The sequence below is a fragment of the Schistocerca piceifrons genome, chromosome 5 (genome assembly GCF_021461385.2).
Source record: "Schistocerca piceifrons isolate TAMUIC-IGC-003096 chromosome 5, iqSchPice1.1, whole genome shotgun sequence".
NCBI classification, from domain to species: domain Eukaryota; kingdom Metazoa; phylum Arthropoda; class Insecta; order Orthoptera; family Acrididae; genus Schistocerca; species Schistocerca piceifrons.
The window spans coordinates 291,987,900-292,011,142 of NC_060142.1; the positions used below are offsets into that span (position 1 = coordinate 291,987,900).

General features: G+C 43.5%; 1 long non-coding RNA gene and 1 pseudogene across 1 annotated transcript in view; both read left to right on the top strand.

Annotated features, from left to right (window-relative positions):
• The window catches only part of LOC124797973, a 660,489-nt gene that overhangs the window by 76,862 nt on the left and 560,384 nt on the right, over positions 1–23,243 (top strand). The window lies entirely within an intron of this gene.
• LOC124799467 lies at positions 12,697–12,814 on the top strand (annotated as a pseudogene).

Here is a 23,243-nt window from a genome sequence, read left to right on the forward strand (position 1 = left end):
TGCATGGCATGTTCCCACTGAGTAAACCTGGAGCTTTGCATGGTGCATAACTGCCGGGTAAACCTGGAGCTTTGCATGGCGCGGACCTGCCGGGTAAACCTGGAGCTTTACATGGCGCGTACCCACCAGGGAAACCTGGAGCTTTGCATGGCACGGACCTGCTGGGTAAACCTGGAGCTTTGCGTGGCACGTACCCATCGGGTAAACCTGGAGCTTTGCATGGCATATACCTGCCAGGGAGACTGGACCTCCGCCAGACCCATACCTGCCACTTCAACCTGGACCTCCATTTGGCCAGTACGCGCCGCTGCAAGCTGGACATCCGCTGGTCCAGTACATGCCGCTGCAAGCTGGACCTTCACTATGCCAGTACACGCCGCCACAAGCTGGACCTCTATAAGGCCCAGACTGGCCACAGCATTCCAGCAGAGGTGTGGCAACACAAGCAACTCCTCCAAGGAACAAACGCTGCTAGAGAAGCTGTGTTGGTAGCACGAGAGTGGGTTCCAAAAATGTGCATAGGGGTTCATTTCTGAGGTTGAAGGTCAAAGGTAGATCAGCGTACACTCCATACTCGCAGACTGACCTAGCCTGACAGGCCTTTGGGCTCGTGGCTCAAGGCCTGGCAGAGTGGCAAAGCGGTAGAGGAATTTCAGCCATTAGAGGCAGTAAACAGTCCGTTTGTGTGGTGCGGCCAATGGCTTCAGAGAAAGATCTACGAAGGACAACGTGTGACAGCTTCCTAGCTGGCTTGCACCAAAGGTCCAGATTCTACACCCCTCCAGAGCATGTCGCCAGAAGCAATGTGGAAGCAACGTACAGCATCGGAACACTGGGAATGGCAGCAGCGTATCAAAGGTGCATAAGCAAGTGGCGTGCCACAGGTGCTAGTTCCCAGCACCTACCGTGGCATGCGGGAGCTAGTCCCAGGCACAGCCAATGAAGAATACTACTCCACGACACAAACCAGATTCATTCCAACCTCAACGACTGGACAAGGCCACCATGATGAACGCAGCACAGGAAGCGACGTGGAGTCAACGTACGGCATCGGAACAATAACGAACATTTTATAAATAGTGTGATGCAAACTGACGAATCTAGCTTCACTCATGAACGTATTTTCAACCTCCACAACAAACATTATTGGTCGGAACACAACCCACATGTCAACCATGAAAGTGGCTTTCAGGCACGCTTTGGCCTGAACCTGTGGGCTGGAATCATGGAAGGACTGCTTTTGGCCCCGGACAAGTTGAATTCCCGCGTATCTCGTACGTGTCTTTGCAATACTTCGCCTGACAAACTAGAAAATGTTGCACTTTGTGTTCGTCGACTGCTGTGGTTTTAGTACAATGGTGCACTGCCATGAATGTGCATAACTATTTAAATGCAGCATTTCTAGGGACGTATCTTGGTCAAGGAGGTTCAATGTTCTGGCCTCCACGTTTCCCCGACCTTATTCCACTACATTTCATTTGTGGGGACACTTAAAGGAAAAATTTTATAGTACTCCGCCCACGCGTGTACATGACCTTGAACACGTTCTCTAAGGTTAACAATGCCCATATGTGTACGTACCAGCTCCGTGAAGATAAGACTCGATATCAAGTGTACAGAATATAATTATTGTGCGCAGCAATGTGCAGTCTAGTGCAGCCTGCCTATTGTGTTTTTGGTACCTCACTGGATACAGCCGATGTTACTGTTTCCACTATTACGTTCTATTCACTTTATTTGTGTCATGGACGAAACGAAGTGGTCGTTTACGCCTGTAAGAAGCTCATGTTACATCTTAATATTTGAATAAAGGTAACTGCAACAGCAAGAAATACACGAGAACCACATTGTGAAGTCTTGAATTGGATACAATTTGATGCTGTAACTGGAAAAAATGTTTGGTGTGAAGGCGACTCGAACTTCTGCGAATATGCATATAATTTCCCCCACAGCATTGCCAAACCTCACTGAGCTAACGGGGCAGCAACGGCACCGCACAGAGCTCATCGTACCTGTTCTTGGCCACGCTGCACGTCGTTACAGCGTTTCCAGAGCCCCATTTCGTAAATCGAGTTTATGTTAACCTATTGGCGGGTCCTGGTTTTACTAAATACTCTGTTTTGAACTAGGATGAGGAGTCGCGTGCCGACCGTCAGGTGCGGCATACACTACTGGCCATTAAAACTGCTGCACCAAGAAGAAATGCAGATGATAAACGATTATTCACTGGACAAATATAATACACTAAAACTGACGTGTGATTACATTTTCACGCAGTTTGGGTGCATAGATCCTGAGAAATCAGTACCCAGAACAACCACCTCTGGCCGTAATAACGGCCTTGATACGTCTAGGCATTGAGTCAAACAGAGCTTGGATGGCGTGTAGAGGTACAGCTGCCCATGCAGCTACAACACGATACCACCGTTCATCAAGAGTAGTTACTGGCGTATTGTGATGAGGCAGTTGCTCGGTCACCATTGACCAGACGTTTTCAATTGGTGAGAGATCTGGAGAATGTATCCAGAAAGGCCCGTACAGGAAGTGCAACATGCAGTCGTGAATTATCCTGCTGAAATGTAAGGTTTCACAGGGATCGAATGAAGGGTAGAGCCACGGGTCGTAACACATCTGAAATGTAACGTCCGCTGTTCAATGTGTCGTCAATGTGAACAAGAGTTGACTGAGACGTGTAACCAATGGCACCCCATACCATCACGCCGGGTGATACGCCAGAATTGCGATGACGAATACAAAGTTCTAATGTGTGTTCATCGCGACGTCGCCAAAACCGGATGCGACCATCATTATGCTGTAAACAGAACCTGGATTCATCCGAAAAAATGACATTTTGCCATTCGTGCACCCAGGTTCGTCGTTGAGTACACCATCGCAGGCGCTGCTGTCTGTGATGCAGCGTCAAGGGTAACCGCAGCCATGGTCTCCGAGCTGATTGTCCATGCTTCTGCAAACGGCGTCATACTGTTCATGCAGATGGTTGTTGTCTCACAAACGTCCCCATCTGTTGACTCAGGGATCGAAACGTGGGTGCACGATCCGTTACAGCCATGCAGATAAGATACCTGTCATCTCGACTGCTAGTGATACGAGGCCGTTGGGATCCAGCACAGCGTTCCGTGTTACCCTCCTGTACCCACCGATTCCATATTCTGCTAACAGTCATTGGATCTCGACCAACGCGAGCAGCAATGTCGCAATACGATAAACCGCCATCTCGATAGGCTACGATCAGATCTTTATCAAAGTCGGAAACGTGATGGTACGCATTTCTCTGAGGCATCACAACAACGTTTCACCGGGCAACGCCAGTCAACTGGTGTTTGTGTATAAGAAATCGGTTGGAAACTTTCCTCATGTCAGCACGTTGTAGGTGTCGCCACCGGCGCCAACCTTGTGTGAATGGTATGAAAAGCTAATCGTATGCTTATCACAGCGTCTTCTTCCTGTAGGTTAAATTTCGTGTCTGTAGCACGTCATCTTCGTGGTGCAGCAATTTTAATGGCCAGTGGTGTATTTTCTTCACCCTGTATATGCAGTAGACAGGCGACTGCAGCTGCGCATTTGCCTTATGTCTTTCCCCTGAAACGCCACGCTGACGTCTTCGTGTACTGCTTACAGAAGACCTACTCTCAGTGTGTAACTACGCATCGTGGTGTCAGAAACCATCTGCGCCGCCTGTTCGTGCCGTCGTATTTAATTTATCCGCGCACTCTACGCAGGTTCCTCCTTGCCCTCCAGCTGTCAGCTCGCGGAAACGCGTGCTGCAGCAGAGATATTCCTTGATAAATGCCGACCGAGGTGAAATATGTGCTCCTTGAGCACTTCTCGTGCAGTGTCCCCGCGACTGAGACAAATGCAGAGTGTAATCTGTCGCTGTTCTGGAGAAGTGGCGGAGAGTGGATGTATGAATTGTCTGCGTGGCGGTTTTCTTTGTTCTTAGAGCACGAAATCATAGTGACGGAAAGCAGTGTTGTCACGCTCTGGAAATCTAACCACTCAGGAACAATATCGCCAAGAACTGCTGCATATATATTAATTCCAAATCGGTGTTGATGGCCTCCAACTGCGTGTGGATTTGCATCAGTCCACACATGTTCTTTGTCAAAATTGACGATTCCATCTCCATGAAATCAGCCTCACCTGCGAACGGTATCTTCGTTGTGAAAGTGGATCATCACCACATCTTTGCAAATCAATTTGGCAGAGCTGTTGATCTTACAGCATAAGGGCTTGAACACTCTAACGTAATACGGGTACAGCAACTTTTCGTGCTGGATGGCCCAGACTGGAGGATGAGTATCTACGACAGATGCTGGGATTCTACGTACACCAGCTCCAGGACCTTCTTCGACTCGTTCCAATACCCGCTCCTCCACAATAGGAGTGGGAATGGTGCGGGATCTGCAGCGATTCGTGGTTGTTGGAAATGCCTCAGCTAGAATCCGCTAGTCGCTCAAAAGACGGCTGAATAATTGTGCCGGTGGTACCCTGCGTTTCGGATATTTTTCAGCATACAGGACACGAGCGTGATTGCTGCTACCAAGTGCCAGACCGTAACAGATCATGTCTGCCACTTCCTGTGTGGAATAATTGGCTTCCATTATGCTGGGAAGTGCAAAATTAAAGCTACAAGGTACATATTAACAGAATCTTCCGCCGGGTCTTTGTAGAACAACATTATAATAAATGAAAAGCACCGGTTTGCTTTTGTTCGGCAATATTACTTTTATTGTTAACCGGTTTACGGCTTACTAGGCCATCTTCAGACATTTACGGAGTATTATCACCAAAGTAGTTAAATATTACCAAACAACATTGGAAGAGAAGTTCTGTTCTGATTGTGACAAATTTTACATTGGTCAGTCAGGCAGAGACATATCAACTAGGCTGGCTGAACATGAACGCAGCTGGAGGTTGCAGAATTCAGACTCTGCATTTGCTGAGCATGTACTGAGTGAGGGTGACAACTACCAGCCAGTGTCCCATGTACTTCATTAGCAAACAAAGGCCATAAACTCAACCTGCTGGAAGCCCTGGAAATTAACAAACATCTTGCTCACAGTCCAGATCTCATCCTAAATGACCGGACACAGCTCAACACTTCCCCTCTCCTAAATTTCATATAATCATCTTTGTTGTTCATTACTTCCCACACTCTCTCTTCCAGCATATTCCCGTTTTCCTGTATTCATTAAGTTGTTTTGTTTTGTTGAAGTTGTCTTTGTATTCCACATAGAATGTAGTTTCAATAGTTAAGGCTTTCTTTTAACTGGAACTTGTATTAATATGTTTAACACCCCTTGTAGTTGTCTCATCAAATACTGTTCATATTTTACTTTGCTCATTTATTTAATGAAAATTGTTACACAACCACTGCTTTGATTATAATGTTAATGTTAAAATACAGTACCACCACACTCTCAAACTGTAGATTCCCTCAAACACCTTCATTTTTCTACATTTATTTATTTCTGTTTATCTAATGATATTGCTTAAGTTCCTTATGTATTCTGTAGTTACATTGATAACTGTCCCTTTAATTGGTTGTGTATCGCTCTCCATGTTTCATACCTCCTGATGCAGCCTTGTCTAGTACTAATTTCATTTTGCTTTATTAGTTTTGTTTATTAATGTAGGCATGCTATTCCTATTTCGTGCTAAAGGTTTTCCTGTCTACTCCATTGTTATTTATGTACTGTTCAGTTTTTACTTTTTCATTGCAAAGATGTTACTTACTGTATGTTTCTACTTCAGTCTAGATGTGTTACTTCTCTTCCAATGTTGTTTGCTAACATTTAACTTCTTTGGTGATAATACTCAGTAAATGTGTGAAGATGGCCTAGTAAGCCGAAAACCGGTTAACAATAAAAGTAATATTGTAGAACTAAAGCAAACTGGTGCTTTTCATTTACTACATGGTACAGTTTACGGTACTGACACTAACAGATGTTCGAGTGTATGTTCGCTTGTTTGCTGCATTTTGTAGGTCGTTCGTAATCGAAAAGAGCTTGCAGTAGAAGAGATATACTTCACAATAGCGAAGAAGAACCAGATTTAGGTTTTCCGTGATTTCCCTAGATCACTTAAGACAAATGCCAAGGCTGGTTGGTTTGAAATAGCTTAACCGATTTCGTTCCTCATCCTTCCACAATCCGAGCTTACGGTCTCTTCGTGGGACTGTAAATCCAAATCTTCATGTTATATATTTTCGAGTTCGTCCTACGGAGGATTTTACATCTGCAGTAGGGATAAAAATTATGCTGTCAAGTAATCGATATGAAAATAGTAATAAATATGCCCTGTTTGGGCCATTAGTTACGTCTAAAGAATAGCAAATAAATTAGATAATATAAGTACTGACAGTAAAGGACTTAATAAATTTTCAGTCTCATAATATTACCTGCTGTTATAGTAAAGGAACCAGCAACAAACTCAACCAAGTGAGCTGCAAGGTGTTTATTTTCTATTTATCGAACGAGTCAAAAGACTGATGACCAAAAAAAGTGTTGGTGAAATCGGTTACAGTAATTTCCCCTTTATGTGTGTGTTTCCTCTGTATTAGTTAGTGTTTCATTGATCAATCTCGCGGTAACCGCTATGATGTGTCAAGTGCATAAAAAAAAGCTTAAAATTTTTCTTACCTACCTCACGCCCTTAAATGGCACAAAATACATGTATTATATCTATAGATTTGTTTCTTCTTATTCAAGAATTCATCTGTGGTATAGAGGGAGTTGTCAACGAGACTTCTTAAGTAATAGAACCCAGTACGTTGTCCTCGATGGTGAGTGTTCATCTGGAGTGCCCCAGGGAAATGTAGTAGGTCCACTGTTGTTTTCTATCTACATAAATGATCTTTTGGATAGGGTGGATAGCAATATGCGGCTGTTTGCTGATGATGCTGTGGTGTACGGGAAGGTGTCGTCGTTGAGTGACTGTAGGAGGATACAAGATGACTTGGACAGGATTTGTGATTGGTGTAAAGAATGGCGGCTAACTCAAAATATAGAAAAAGGAAATTAATGTAGATGAATAGGAAAAAGAATCCCGTAATGTTTGAATACTCCAATAGGAGTGTAGCGCTTGACACAGTCACGTCGATTAAATATTTAGGCGCAACTTTTCAGAGCGATATGAAGTGGGACAAGCATGTAATGGCAGTTGTGGGGAAGGCGGATAGTCGTCTTCGGTTCATTGGTAGAATTTTTGGGGAGGATGTGGTTCATCTGTAAAGGAGACCGCTTATGAAACACTAATACGACCTATTCTTGAGTACTGCTCGAGCATTTGGGATCCCTATCAGGTCGATTCAAATGGCTCTGAGCACTATGGGACTCAACTGCTGAGGTCATTAGTCCCCTAGAACTTAGAACTAGTTAAACCTAACTAACCTAAGGACATCACAAACATCCATGCCCGAGGCAGGATTCGAACCTGCGACCGTAGCGGTCTTGCGGTTCCAGACTGCAGCGCCTTTAACCGCACGGCCACTTCGGCCGGCCCTATCAGGTCGGATTGAGGGAGGACATAGAAGCAATTTAGAGGCGGGTTGCTAGATTTGTTACTGGTAGCTTTGATCATCACGCGAGTGTTACAGAAATGCTTCAGGAACTCGGGTGGGAGTCTCTAGAGGAAAGTAGGCGTTCTTTTCGTGAATCGCTACAGAGGAAATTTAGAGAATCAACATTTGAGGCTGACTGCAGTACAATTTTACTGCCGCCAACTTACATTTCGCGGAAAGACCACAAAGATAAGATAAGAGAGATTAGGGCTCGTACAGAGGCATGTAGGCAGTCATTTTTCCCTCGTTCGGTTTGGGAGTGGAACAGGGAGAGAAGATGCTAGTTGTGGTACGAGGTACCCTCCGCCACGCACCGTATGGTAGATAGCGGAGTATGTATGCAGATGTAGATGTAGATATGATTTCAACTTATTTTTAAAACTGTTACTGCTGTCTGTCAGACATTTTCTTTCATCTGGTAATTTATCGAAAATTTTTACAGCACCATATTTTACCCCTTTCTGTGCCAAAGATAGGTTAAGAACAGGATAGAGTAATTTTTTTTATTCTGGTATTATAATCACGAATCTCGCTATTGTTTTTAAACTGGTCCATGTTGTTGAGAACAAATTTCATTACTGTGTAAATGTACTGCGAGGTTGTTGTAAGAATTCCTGACCTTTTAAGGAGATGCCTACAATATGTGCGACTATGAGCAGTGAATACTTTTTGCCTAAGTGTTGAGTTACCCCGAAATATTATTCCGTGTCACATCAGAGAGTGAAAGTATGTTAGCTTGCTAATTTCTATATCCTCAAAATTAGCAATTCTTCTGATTACAAAAGTTGCTGAACCTAGTCGCTTTAGGAGATCCTCGTCTTGTGCTCAAAATGAAGAGAAACTAACTGCAAATAGTGTAATGGGAGCGAACAGCGAGGTAGCGGCCCAGAAATCACGGCTGCAAGCGCCAAGGTAGACTCGAGCGCTTCGAAATCATTTGTGAACATAAATCACATGCATGGCAGCACTCTCAAACAATAATAGAATATAAACTAACAAGTGATGAGATTCGCTTTATAAAGATAAATACAACTCTTAATCTTATAAAACAAATAGTTAAAGTCAAACTTAAATTAATAAACTAAGTATATATATATTGATATATTGTTGTTGCGGGCTTCAGTCCTGAGACTGGTTTGCTGCAGCTCTCCGTGCTACTCTATCCTGTGCAAGCTTCTTCATCTCCCAGTACCTGCTGCAACCTACATCCTTCTGAATCTGCTTGGTGTATTCATCTCTTGGTCTCCCTCTACGATTTTTACCCTCCACGCTGGCCTCCAATACTAAATTGGTGATCCCTCGATGTCTCAGAACATGTCCTACCAACCGATCCCTTCTTCTAGTCAAGTTGTGCCACAAGCTCCTCTTCTCCCCAATTCTATTGTATACCTCCTCATTAGTTATGTTGTCTACCCATCTAATCTTCAGCATTCTTCTGTTGCACCACATTTCGAAAGCTTCCATTCTCTTCTTGTCCAACCTGTTTATCGTCCATGTTTCACTTCCATACATGGCTACACTCCATACAAATACTTTCAGAAACGACTTCCTGACGCTTAAATCTATACTCGATGTTAACAAATTTCTCTTCTTCTGAAACGCTTTCCTTGCCATTGCCAGTCTACATATCATATCCTCTCTACTTCGACCATCATCAGCTATTTTGCTCCCCAAACAGCAATACCCTTTTTCTACTTTAAGTGTCTCATTTCCTAATCTAATTCCCTCAGCATCACCGGACTTAATTCGACTACATTCTATTATCCTCGTTTTGCTTTTGTTGTTGTTCATCTTATATCCTTCTTTCAAGGCACTGTCCATTCCGTTCAACTGCTCTTCCAAGTCCTTTGCTATCTCTGACAGAATTACAATGTCGTCGGCGAACCTCTAAGTTTTTATTTCTTCTCCGTGGATTTTAATACCTACTCCGAATTGTTCTTTTGTTTCCTTTACAGCATGCTCAATATACAGAATAACATCGGGGAGAGGCTACAACCCTGTCTCACTCCCTTCCCACCCCCTGCTTCTCTTTCATGTCCCTCGAGTCTCATAACTGCCATCTGGTTTCTGTACAAATTGTAAATACCCTTTCGCTCCCTGTATTTTACCCCTGCCACATTCAGAATTTATGCATTAAGGAAAGGCAAACCTACGTTTCAAGCATTTGTAGACTTTGAGAAAGCTTTTGACAACGTTGATAGAATGCTCTCTTTCAAATTCTGAAGGTGGCAGGGGTAAAATACAGGGAGCGAAACGCTATTTAAAATTTGTATTTGTTACTATATATATATATATATATATATATATATATATATATATATATATATATATATATATATATATATATTCGTGTGTGTGTTCAAAAATGGTTCAAATGGCTCTGAGCACTATGGGACTTAACAGCTGAGGTCATCAGTCCCCTAGAACTTAGAACTACTTAAATCTAACTAACCTAAGGACATCACGCACATCCATGCCCGAGGCAGGATTCGAACCTGCGACCGTAGCGGTCGTGCGGTTCCAGACAGAAGTGCCTAGAACCGCTCGGCCACAACGGCCGGCTGTGTGTGTGTGTGTGTGTGTGTGTGTGTGTGTGTGTGTGTGTGTGTGTGTGTGTGTAATATACACAGCCCTTCACAAGGCTTTTTTTTTAAATCAGATTGGGGGAAAATCGCTAGATTAACAGAGATAATTAGAATGGACTTTGTCGTACACAATAAATATATACGCCTCTTTCTAAATAAAATAAGCGAGTACATGTAACGGACAGGGTGCAGGTATGAACAAAGCAGTTGCAGGTAAACCCCCTAAGGCATGGCTAACTGTGCTAAAACGCCTTAAGAAAAACTAGATAGGGTGAGTTTAAGCAAAGCAGAAAATCTGGCTCAGTAGTAGCGCTACGTAATTCAGTTATGACTAACAATGTAAGATACATCAACGGAGGTTAGAATAAATACACCTTACTAAATCGCAATTAGAGTACAGAGTCGTTCCCAGTACCCGACACAGTACCGTGATATTGCTCCCGGGTACAGCGCCACTCAGCGGTGTTACCACTTGAATTCATAACATCGCACCCCAAACGGATACACACAGTTTACCAATTAACAGAATCACTTGGCTTCAAAGGAGACGCTCTAACAACCATTGGTCACTCTCAAGCAGAGGCACGCTGCAGAACAAACAAATACATGCTATTCACTGAACAAGACGCAATAATATTGCGTAAATTTTCCTTTAATCAATAAAACCACAGGGCCAGAATGTCCATAGGCAGTATGTTACGGTGCACTCTCCCCACCGTGGATTATCCTTTCAGAAGCACTCCGTCTTCAGGCCTACCGAGACCATCCGACCGCCATGTCATCCTCAGTGTAGGATGCGGTTAGAAGGGGCGTGGGGTCCGCACACCGCTCTCCCGGTCGTTATGATGGTATTCTTGACCGATGGCGCTACTAATCGGTCGAGTAGCTCCTCAATTGGCATCACGAGGCTGAGTGCACCCCGAAAAATGGCAACAGCGCATGGCGACCTGGATTGTCACCCATCCAAGTGCCGACCACGCCCGACAGCGCTTAACTTCGGCGATCTCCCGGGAACCGGTGTATCCACTGCGGCAAGGCCGTTGCCTGAATTATCCTTTCAACTCCTCTTCAGATAACAGGAGGCCCCGTCACCAGAGCTCGAGAGCATGACCTTCGTCACCTTCTTCAGCGGCTGCCCAACATTCGACATTCGGCGATCCGGCTGGGTACATGCGTTGTCGAACCCAAATCGGCTCAACCAAACCCCCCGCCAGGCACTGCTGCTCCAGCCCTCCTCCTTCCATCACGCGCTGTTTACAGCTCACTGCCCGTGCACGTCACCCAGGAAAACCAAAGATAGGTTACAGGGGAGGTGACTATCAATACCGGTTAGGCCAACAAACCAAACCGCCACGGCTCATTGGCGTTTACCATACCCAGTAATGGCCCAATTCCATGACTGAGCTCGCTAAAGTACCCTACGAAAACACAGGTCACAGTCGTGGCGTAGTTGGTTGAAATCTTAGTTACACCAGAAATTTTCATCACGAAAATATGGCTAGTAATGGGCAGAGAGACAGTGGCGTAATAACCAGACTACGAATCATGCCCCGAGTTTGATCCCAGACCTATCAGCAGTGTCCCATAGTGTGGGAACTGGTCCCAACGGAACACACTACTTTTAGGAGGAGAGCGGTTTCCCATGGGCCACAAGTGTTTTGCTGAAAACAGGAGGCACAGCTGCCGTAAAGCCGTTCACACAGTTCACTCTTCGGAGGCAGTAAACCGAACAGGTATCCACTGTTCTTGAATGCCACGGGGGAGAACTACTATACTATCAGGTCAGCGACCTTTGAAAGGATAGCCACGTTTCTACTTACCATTCTTTCAGCGTAAACGGCCCTTTGTTTTAGGAATCGTGTGTGAAAAAACTGTTCAGATAATGTTTTATTCACATTAATTGTAGTTAAACCTTTCGGATAGCGGAGTATGTATTCAGCTGTAGACTGCCATCATCAGACTCAAGAAGAAAGTAATATTTAGTATAGAATAGGCCATCAAATTTCATTTTTAATAGTTGCATGCATATGTGGAAATTTAGTTGCTGCTATGATTCAGTACAAAATCTGACATGTTATGCATTGATTATTTCACTCTCCTTAAGCCTGATGATGTCAGCCTGCCGAAATGCCAAATTTTTAATTTATGTACACCAAGTGTAGTCTAGACGCTGTTACATCGTGTAACTGCGCCATTATCGCTGACCTCTTTCAAGACTTTCTGTCTTTCATCTTCGCAGCAGAGATGGCCAACATGTGTTTCAAATGGCTCTGAGCACTATGGGACTTAACATCTGAGGTCATCAGTCCCCTAGAACTTAGAACTACTTAAACCTAACTAATCTAAGGACATCACACACATCCATGCCCGAGGCACGATTCGAACCTGCGACCGTAGAGGTCGCGCGCTTCCAGACTGAAGCGCCTAGAACGGCTCGGCCACTGCGGCCGGCGCCAATATGTGCTAGTGTGGTAGTGGTGGCGGTAAAAATTCACATGCTTGATATTTGGCTCCCAAGAAGATAATAAGGCCAACGGCCTTGCCGCAGTGGTAACACCGGTTCCCGTCAGATCACCAAAGTTAAGTACTGTCGGGCTAGGCTAGCACTTGGATGGATGACCATCTGGTACCCCGAGCGCTGCTGGCAAGCGGGGTGCACTCAGCCCTTGTGAGGCAATCTGAGGAGCTACTTGATTGAGAATTAGCGGCTCCGGTCTCGGAATCTGACATAGGCCGGGAGAGCGGTGTGCTGACCACGTGCCCCTCCGTATCCGCATCCAGTGACGTATGTGGGCTGAGGATGACATGGCGGCCAGTCGGTTCCTTTGGGCCTTCATGGCCTGTGCTGGAGGAAGGGGATAATAAGAGGTATTGCTCAGTTTGTGACTTTTAGACACAACTCCAATGACCTTTGTTAATCCTAAATCATCTCTGTGGTTTTGTAATGGGGTGAACGATTGTGGTGATTTTAATAGTGATCCTTCTGTTGAACTGGGAAGTTAACCTCGCTCATTGCTGGTGTTTGAGAAGTTCCTTTCGTGCTTATCTGTATCAATGCACAGAAGCAACAAGGATGCCAGTATTGAATTCGTACAAGCACTTCTCAGAGTTATTCATGCGAGAAAGACTCGTAGTATACACTTCATAACAGGTAGAAAGTAAAAGCTGAATACAAGGTCTCGTTGCTATATAAATCAATAAAATCCTCTCCATGTTAAAATCACACTTCAGGAATAATGAAGAACACGTCAGAGCTTTTAGTTAGCGCTGGGAGATGGTGTCTCTAAGAATCTTACCCTCAGGCCCATGCGCTACTTTCAGCTCTGTGAGCTACCCAGAATACACAAAACAAAAGTGCTCCTTACACCCATCGTGAACGCCATTGGGACGTCTTCTTATTCTGCATATGCATCGTATCAGGAATAAGGATGGTGTCATCAGCGAAATTAAGCATCTGCGTCTTGAAGAAAGATATACAGTACTCTCATTATTTACACGTGTCAAAGACAACATAGAATGCTCGCCCAGTTCTTTTATAGTACAGGATGTCCCACACAAAATCGTCACGCCTCTCGCCCGATATTCAAGTACCACTGAACTAACTAAAAAAATAGATAATAGTAACGTTAAAGAACAAGTTGTTCTTGTTTACAAGAGATGCAGGAAGTGATGCAAAAAATGTTCAAATTTGTGAAATCTTATGGGACTTTGCTGCTAAAGTCATCGGTCCCTAAGCTAAATTATCCTAAGGACGGACACACACACCCATGCCCGAGGGGGGACTCGAACCTCCGCCGGGACCAGCCGCATAGCCCATGACTGCAGCGCCCTAGACCGCTCGGCTAATCCCGCGCGGCCGGAAGTGATGCCCATGGACATTTAGGCATCGCTGGCTTCGTGTGTTGTCGTTACCAGTAGTAACACACTGTAATTCTATAGGCGTGATGCTGTTAATTTCTCTAGTAATGTTCCATTTAAGACTGTCTATTGTGGGAGGACTGTCAGCATACACTTCGCTCTTTACTCTGCCCTATGAATAAAAATCAGACGATGTTGAGTCCGCGGACATTGGCGGCCAGAGGTCTCTACTGACAAGTCTGTCTTCAGAGAACACGTTGGTGCTGTGGCTGGGTGTGTGAGCTGTTGTTCCATCTTGGTGGAATACTGCAAACTGCCTCTTTGTGAACTGTGAATAGAAAGAGTCAAAGATCGCTAGATGTCTAGCACTGTTTAAGAATTAACTGAAAAATATGGGTCTAGTAATGCGCTTGCTGGACAATGCGCACCAAACACTTAGAGAGGTTCTTTATGCAAAATATGCAATTCTGGGAGTTTACATAACCTGAAAAATGAAACCACGCCACACCTGACATGAAGAAAAGCAAGGGGTCCAAGTGACTGTTAGCAATTAATGTCAACAGCCAGTTGCAAAAATGAACTCTTTTTTTTTTTCCTGATCCTCAAATTTCAACTCTCCACTACACACACACGAGAGGCTTTTAATTTCATACCTTTAGTACACGGTGACACGATGTACGAGATACACCAATCTGCTGTGGTAACCTCCTTACCGACTTTGCGGGAACTTCTCGTAATGTCCACGTGAATTCTATTTATAGTTCCCGGGTTTCTCATTGTCGGTCGTCTTTTCCTCTGTACATTCTGAACGGATCCTACAATCCTCCATTTCTTGTGCAGATCTTGAATAGTGCTGGTCGTGGGGCATTTTCTATCAGGATCCATCGCTTCATATATTTCATCGATGGAGACGTCTTTAAGTAAGATTCAACAATATCAATTCGCTGTTCTGATCCAAGATTGCCCATTTCTTTAACAACTCAATAACACGAGCTTCTCGTAGCAACGGACGCACGAACACGCAGCTCGCCTCGACTTCCCGATAAAATGTAGTGTAGCCAACGTTCCGGGTAGCATACATTTCACGCCAGGTGAGGGGAACCCTACGTCATAGTGACGTAACCCTACGTCATCGTGAAGTAAATAAACCTAAGCCAACTTCATGAGTACGTATATCGATCTTTGCAGTTGTACTACAGAAGTTGCACCGATAACGTGAAAGCTAAATATGTGGTATGCTCATCCCAGTTAAATTATTTATTAAGCTGTAATCTCAACAATTTTGGATGTTATTGTGTGTTTCTTGGTGTAATGAATGTCTGAACGAAGGTACCATAACAATAACGAAAGCCAAAAATAGCTTCTAATCATTTTTTTAAAGAAATCCCATTAATTGTGCACAAATCATGTGGATAGAAACGTGAAACAGAGAGAAATTAGAGTGTTTCGTGTTTTTATAATAGCCAATGGATTGTACATAATTCTTCTGGGTAGAAACATTAAACTGAGTAATTAATGTGGTTCCAAAGATAATTCCAAATGTTGCTAGAATTTTAATTTTGCCTTCATGCTATAGATCAGCAAAGAAACTTTTGCTCTTCAGAAATAAATTATAGCTGTTGATTGTAATGCACTGACTTGTTATAACACGTGTCATTATTTTCCTTCATACGTTGTATATTGTGAAAAAACAGTGACATGCAAGTCACATTTACCAGCATTTTAAGCAACTGAAAGCAGTGAGTGCTATTGCCATTTTCAGCTACTTTTTGTATGACACTCTCGGCAATATGGAAATATCTATAGTAAACACCCCCAAAATTTATACCATGTCTATTGAGAGAATAAACAAACACAGTATTCCACCATCGCATATGAAACATCACTTAGAGCTGCTAAAATCTGTGGGTTGTTGAGGGTTTTTTGTCAAGTAGGTTACCCATTGTGACAGTCAGTGTTCAACATATTTGGCAACTACTAGGAAACTTACTTTTTTATAGTTGACACTCCTTAAATATTAAAATGTAACAATTGTAGACGAAATATCATTGTTTTTTCACAGTATACAGCATATAAAGAAAAATAATGACGTTTGTTATAAACAGGTTACATAATTCATTATAATCATCAGCAATAATTTATTTCTGAAGAGAAAAATTTTCTGAGTTGATCTGCAACATGAAGGCAAAATTATAATTCCAGCAACATTCGGAATTATCTTTGGAACCACATTAATTTCTCAGTTTAACGTTTCTGTCCAGAAGAATTATGTACAATTCATTGGCTTTTATAAAAATACGAAACATTTTAATTTCTCCCTATTTCACGTTTCTGTCCACATGATTTATGCACAATTAACTGGATTTTTTTAAAAAATGACTACTAGCTTTTTTTTACTTTCGTTGTGGCTATGGTTCCTTCGTTCAGATATCCGTCATGTTCATGAAACACACAATAACATCCGACATTCTTGGGACTAGAGCTTCATAATTAATTATTTCGCGTTTCCGTCGACACAATCATGCACGATTCATGGGATTTTTTTGAAATGATTACAAGCTTTGTTTGACTCTCGTTATGTTCATGAAATACCGAATAACATCCCAAATTCTTTGGATTACAACTTAATAATTAATTACTTCGAGTTCCTGTCCACATGATTTATGGACGATTCACCGGATTTAAAAAAATGACTGCCAGCGTTTCTTTTTTTCTTTCGTTATGGTTCCTTCTTTCAGACATTCATTATGTTCAAGAAACACACAATAACATCCCAAATTGTTGGGATTCCAGCTTAATAACTAACTGAACTGGACTGAACATACCACACAACTTCTGTAACTTCGTTTCTACACGTGTATTTACATTTTGCTTTCACGTTACCATGTAACCTCTGTGGTACAACTGCAAAGATCGATATACGTACTCATGAAGACGATTTAGGTTTATTTACGTCAGTATGACGTAGCGTTACGTCACTATGACGTAGGCTTCTCCTCACCTAATGTGAGATGAATTCTACCCAAACTTTACGGGCAGTGTTGCCACTTCACAAGCACTTCGAACAGAGATGTTTAACTGGCACGTGAGGCGTACAGCTGTTATGTGGGAGACCCTGTGTGTTAGTTTTCAGCACACCTTGATATCATCGCATTTTGTGTATGACAATCAGTGTTTCAGTCAGATGGAAGGCGATCCAGTCGACAGTCCGTTAGCTCCATCCGTAGCAAACCTTTTTACAGAGTAATTTTATGACTTCACCTTTGATGTGTCTCGAGCAAAACCTAATTGCTGTTATTGCTAGGTCGAGGACACATCGTTTAACTCGCCGTGTGAGCGTGAACAGAATTCATGACCGCATCACCTTTACAACACAGTAGGATACAGACGGTGCGTTGCCATTCACAAATTGATGTGTCACTCATAGTGTGCACAGGAAACCCACCGGTATGTACCAGTGGCACCGTGGCACTCATCAACATTTGAAAATCATGTAACTGTCAAATTTTCTCACACTGCAGATGTTTATTGAAGCGTCGTGTACGATAAATAAAAAATTGCTATCGCTGATTGGGGTACTCTGATTTTTTGGGGAATGTTTTTGAAATTCTGACGCTTTTCTCAGCATTTTAAAAGTGTGAACACAAAGTTTGTACTGGTAAAAAATAAATTCTGCGGTTCTGATCGTTTTTCGTCAGAGGTACAGGTACGGTGTTTCCGGCGCATATAGTCACAAATCAAACAGTTTCGGATGAAGCGTCACTGCCAAGTAGAACAGATCGATGAAATTTGGACCATACGTAGAAAGATCTATTGCAGCAGTATAGTGAAGGAGGTAACTGAAAGATATACGCAATGAGACGAACAGAAATGATGATGTATTCTTCATTCCGAAGACTGGCCAGACGCAGCTCTCCATGCTACTCTATCCTGTGCAAGCCTCTTCATCTCCGAATAATTACTGCAACCTCCATCCTTCTGAATCTGGTTACTGTATTCATCTCTTGGTCTTCCTCCACGACTTTTACCCCTCAAACTTTCTTTCAGTACTATATTGGTGAATCTTTGATGTTTCGTAATGTTTACTACCAAAGGATTCCGTCTTCTAGTCAGTTTGTGCCACAATTTCTCTTTCCAGTTCTGTTCAGTATGTCCTCGTAAGTTACGTGATATACACATTTAATCTTCATTATCCTTCTGTAGCACCGTATTTCAAAAGCCTCTGTTCTCTTGCAGCTAGAGTCCACATCTATCCCTGGAAATGTCTTACAGTTCCTAATCTCTATGCCGGCCGCAGTGGCCGTGCGGTTAAAGGCGCTGCTGTCTGGAACCGCAAGACCGCTACGGTCGCAGGTTCGAATCCTGCCTCGGGCATGGATGTTTGTGATGTCTTTAGGTTAGTTAGGTTTAACTAGTTCTAAGTTCTAGGGGACTAATGACCTCAGCAGTTGAGTCCCATAGTGCTCAGAGCCATTTGAACCACTTCAGTTCCTAATCTGGTTCCGAAATCTCTATCTTACCATTATACAATCAGTCTGAAACCCTTCGTTGTCACCAGGTCTCTTCCACATGTACATATTTCTTTCATGATTCTTAAATCAAGTGTTACCAATGATTAAATTATGCTCTGTGCAAAACTCTTCCTCTTTCATTCCTTTTCCTCAGTCCATATTCACCTAGAAGTTTTTATTCTCTTCGCTTTCCTACCATCGAATTCCTGTCCCTCTTCACTATTAAATTTTCGTCTCCTTTAACTATATGTGTGATTTCTTTTATCTCGTCACACATCTCTTCAATCTCTTCATCGCATGCGGAGCTAGTCGGCACATAAACTTGAATTACTGTGGTGGCGTCGGTTTCGTGCCTGTCTTGACAGGGTTTACTATGCTGTTCACAGTAGCGTATTTTCTTATTCATTCTTAAATGGACTCCTGCAATCCCCTATTTGATTTAGTGTTTATAACCCTGTATTCACACGATCAGAAGTCCTATTACTCCTGCCACCAAACTTCACTAATTCCTGCTATAACTAACTGTAACCTAACCACTTCCCTTTTCAAATTTTCTAACGTAGCTGCCCGATTAAGGGATATGACATTCCACGCTCTGATTCGTAGACCGCCAGTTTTGTTTCTCCTGATGACAACTTCAAAATGTTCAAATGTGTGTGAATTCCTAAGGGACCAAACTGCTGAGGTCATCGGTCGCGCTTCAGTTCGGAACCACGCGGCTGCTACGATCGCAGGTTCGAATCCTGCCTCGGGCATGGATGTGTGTGATGTCCTTAGGTTAGTTGGGTTTAAGTTGTTCTAAGTCTAGGGGACTGATGACCTCTGATGTTAAGTCCCATAGTGCTTAGAGCCATTTGAACCATGCCCGAAGGAGGAGTCGAACCTGCGGCGGGAGAGGCCGCGCAATCCGTGACATTGCGCCTCAAACAGCGCGACCACTTCGCGCTGCGATGACAACATCCGCTTGCGTTGTCCCTGCCCAGAGATCCGAATGGGGGACTGTTTTACCTCCGGAATGTTTTACCGAAGAGGACGCCATCATAATTTAACCATACAGTATTGCTGCATGCCCTTGCGAAAAATTACGGATGCAGTTTCCTCTTGCCTTCTACTGTTCGCGGCACTAGCACATCAATACCGGTTTGATTGACGTTACAAGGCCAGATAGTCAATCATCCATGCTGTTATCCTTGCAACTACTGAAAATGTTGCCGTCTCTCTGCAGGAACGACACGTTTGTCAGGCTCCCCAAACGGCAAGGTTCATCTGAACGGGACAGAAATGATTCATTGAAAGACAATAATTACACTTAAGTCACTGCGATTAATGGTGATTCCCTGGGAGTTAAAAAAAGGCGGGACATGATTCTTAGTAGCGTCTGTTATCACCACAGATGACAACGCGTGCTCTGTGACTTGCTCCCATGCTGGTCACAAGATTGGTAAGGAATTAATGAATTTTTTTTTTAATTTTTAATTTTTTTAAATTTGTCGTAAGTTCCTATGGGACTAAACTGCTGACATCATCGGTCCCTAGACTTACACACTACTTAATCTAACTTAAACTAACTTACGCTGACGACACACACAATCATGGCCGAGGGAGAACTAGAACCTCCAGCGGGGGGATCCGCGCGGGCCCTGGCAACGTTCCCTAGCCCGCACCGCTACCCCGCGCGGCGATTGGTAAGGGATTCTTGTGGTACGGCGTTCCATTATTCTTCCAGCGTGGTTGAGAAATGCTGGATGATCGTTGGTGCTTGTGGAAGTGCTACAGCACGTCTCCCCAACGCATTCCACACGTGCACGAAGTGATTTAATTTGGAGGTCCGGGTATGCCATTCCATTCCCAAAATGTCCTATTGTTCCTAGAGCCTCTGAGAAAACGCACCTGCGTCTGGAGCACAGTGTCATAATAACATTGACCGGCGAGTGTACTGTGTGCTAAGTACTGTTTACCAAATTTAACTATATTAATATCCCATCTGTTAGTAACCATTTACTTTTACCAATATAAGAACCAGGAAGTGGAAGCAGAAGTGCACAGAATTTTTTCTGAAAACACGCTAGATCCATTATGTGTTTGTGATATAATTTATCCCACATCACTCAAAAATTAACGACATTTTTCTTTTTAAATATTTTGGGATTGTTCTCCGTGTTGATAAGCACCTTCCTCGGTACTTCGTAGGAAAGAAATGATTAGTTGATAGATGAGGAAGTAGTGGACTGGTCTCGTCTGTGTGGACTGCATGGAATTGAAGTGTAGAGCTGTTCTAGGAAGAAGCATGCAAACTCTTCTGTCTTATCGATCACGTTCCTGGAATACTCTGCTGCTTCTGCGCAGCATAGGAAGATCGCGTGACGAAATGCTGTCAGCTCTCGGTAATACACGAACGACTTGATAATCTAAAGAGGAGAGATTTCCACCTACAACAGTTCTTTCTCTAATACGTCATTCGTGGCTAGATAATAGGTGCCGACATGACCTAAATATTGAACTAGAAACTCCCAGTCCTGCTTATACGGAGTGTTCAAAAAGTCCCTCCGCAGCGCCGTATGATGGTTAGCCATGCGTGCCGTATGACGCAGTGAATATACTCAGCGAAATACAAGTTATTAATTTATTGAATATTCATTTTTACTTACAAATTTTCACATTAAATGTTGAAAGTGTCTCCCCTGTTGTTGAATTCACAATTCAGTTTGTCTAATCATGTACACAAGCTGTAACATTTCTTCTGTAACATGCACAGAAAAGCAAATGGTTCTAATTTCAGAAAAATTCGATGAAATATTCTAGGGAAAGAGCTTCACGAACTGAGCAAGTCAGTAACACGTTGGTCCACCTCTGGACATTGCGCAAGCATTTATTCGGCTTCTCATTGGCTGAGTTGCTGGATGTCTTTCTGAGTGATGTGCCAACTTCTGTCCAATTGGCGCGTTATATCGTCCAATTCTCTAGCTGGTTGGAGAGCCTTGCACGTAATGCACCAAACATTCTCAATTGGGGAGAGATCCGGAGACATTGGTGGCCACGGTAGGGTTTGGCAATCACGAAGACAAGTAGTAAAAACTCTTGCCGTGTGCAGCAAGCATTATCTAGCTAAAATGTCAGCCTAGGATGGCTTGTAAGCCTAGGATAGCTTGCCATTATGGACAACAAAAGGGGCGTAGACTATCGTCTGCAAGAATGCCGCGGATGAAAACGAAAGGGGTCCTGCTATCACGTGAAGTGGTACCCCAGACCATAACTTGTGTTTATTGGGCCGTATGTCGGGCGACAGTCAGATTGGCATCCGACCGTCCTCCTGGGCGTCTCCAGATGTCTTCGCTGGTTATCGGGACTCTATGGCAAGCGGGACTGTTTACTGAAGACAATTATATTCCCGCCAATGAGATTCCAGGCGTTTTTTATATATTTTTTAATCTTATGGGACTTAACTGCTAAGGTCATCAGTCCCTGAGCTTACACACTACTTAACCTAAATTATCCTAAGGACAAACACACACACCATGCCCGAGGGGGACTCGAACCTCCGTCGGGACCAACCGCACAGTCCATGACTGCAGCGCCTAAGACCGCTCGGCTAATCCCGCGCGGCCAGGCGGTGTTACTTGCGGTTAAACTGTTATACAAAAACAAGTGTTAATTTCGAAATTCGCTTTTGATGCACCTTCACGAAAGTTATTACTTGGAGGTATCGAGGCGAGCCACTTGCGGCCCAGCGAAACACGCATCGTTGAAAAAAAAAAAAAAAAAAACACCAGATCTTGAGACGATAGGAGAAGCTTTCAGAATACATGTCGCTCACAACTCACTCGTTTACTTAAGGAAAAACAAAATAATCGACCGACTGGCGAAATACGAAATGTGCCAGAAAAAGGAATAATTAATTTCACTACTGTTTCCGATATGCCTAGCACGGAAAAGAAGATCGTAAGTGCGTATTGAGTGCCACAATTTTACTGTAATATGTGTCTGTAAACAACATTCCGAGACTTCTTGCTCTCTGCGTGGGACGTAGAGATTTCTGACTCTCGATACATGCGGGCAGCCGAGGTACAACAGTCTGTGCGAAAATCACTGTGTGCCCAGATGAGTGCCTACCACTTTTAACGTTTGTCCTTGACTCTTATTTAAAGTGATTGAGAAGACCAGTTTCCAAGGGAACTGCGAGCGTTTGAACTGGGAAGGCAACTTTGTTGGGATGATAGTTAAGCCGGCCGCAGTGGCCGGGCGGTTCTAGGCGCTTCAGTCTGGAGCCGCGCGACCGCTACGCTCGCAGGTTCGAATCCTGCCCCGGGCATGGAAGTGTGTGATGTCCTTAGGTTAGTTAGGTTTAAGTAGTTCTAAGTTCTCGGGGACTGATGACATCAGATGTTAAGTCCCATAGTGCTCAGACCCATTTGAACCATTTTTTGATGATAGTTAACTTTTATGGATGACTTTTAGTCGCGTTGCCTGTCCCATGGGAACAGTGATTTCTTTTCCAGAATAAAGGGCACCCTATGTGTTAATTCAGGGTATAGGCTATCTGCATTCCGAAGTTCATCAAAATCCGTCCAGCCGTTCCAGCGTGAAGGTGTAACAGACATACGCACAAACTCTCGCATTTATAATATATATGGGATTCCCTTCCTACATGAGGATGAGTTTAACTAAGGCGATGTTGGCCTGATATATTCGACGATGCCCTTTGGCTGC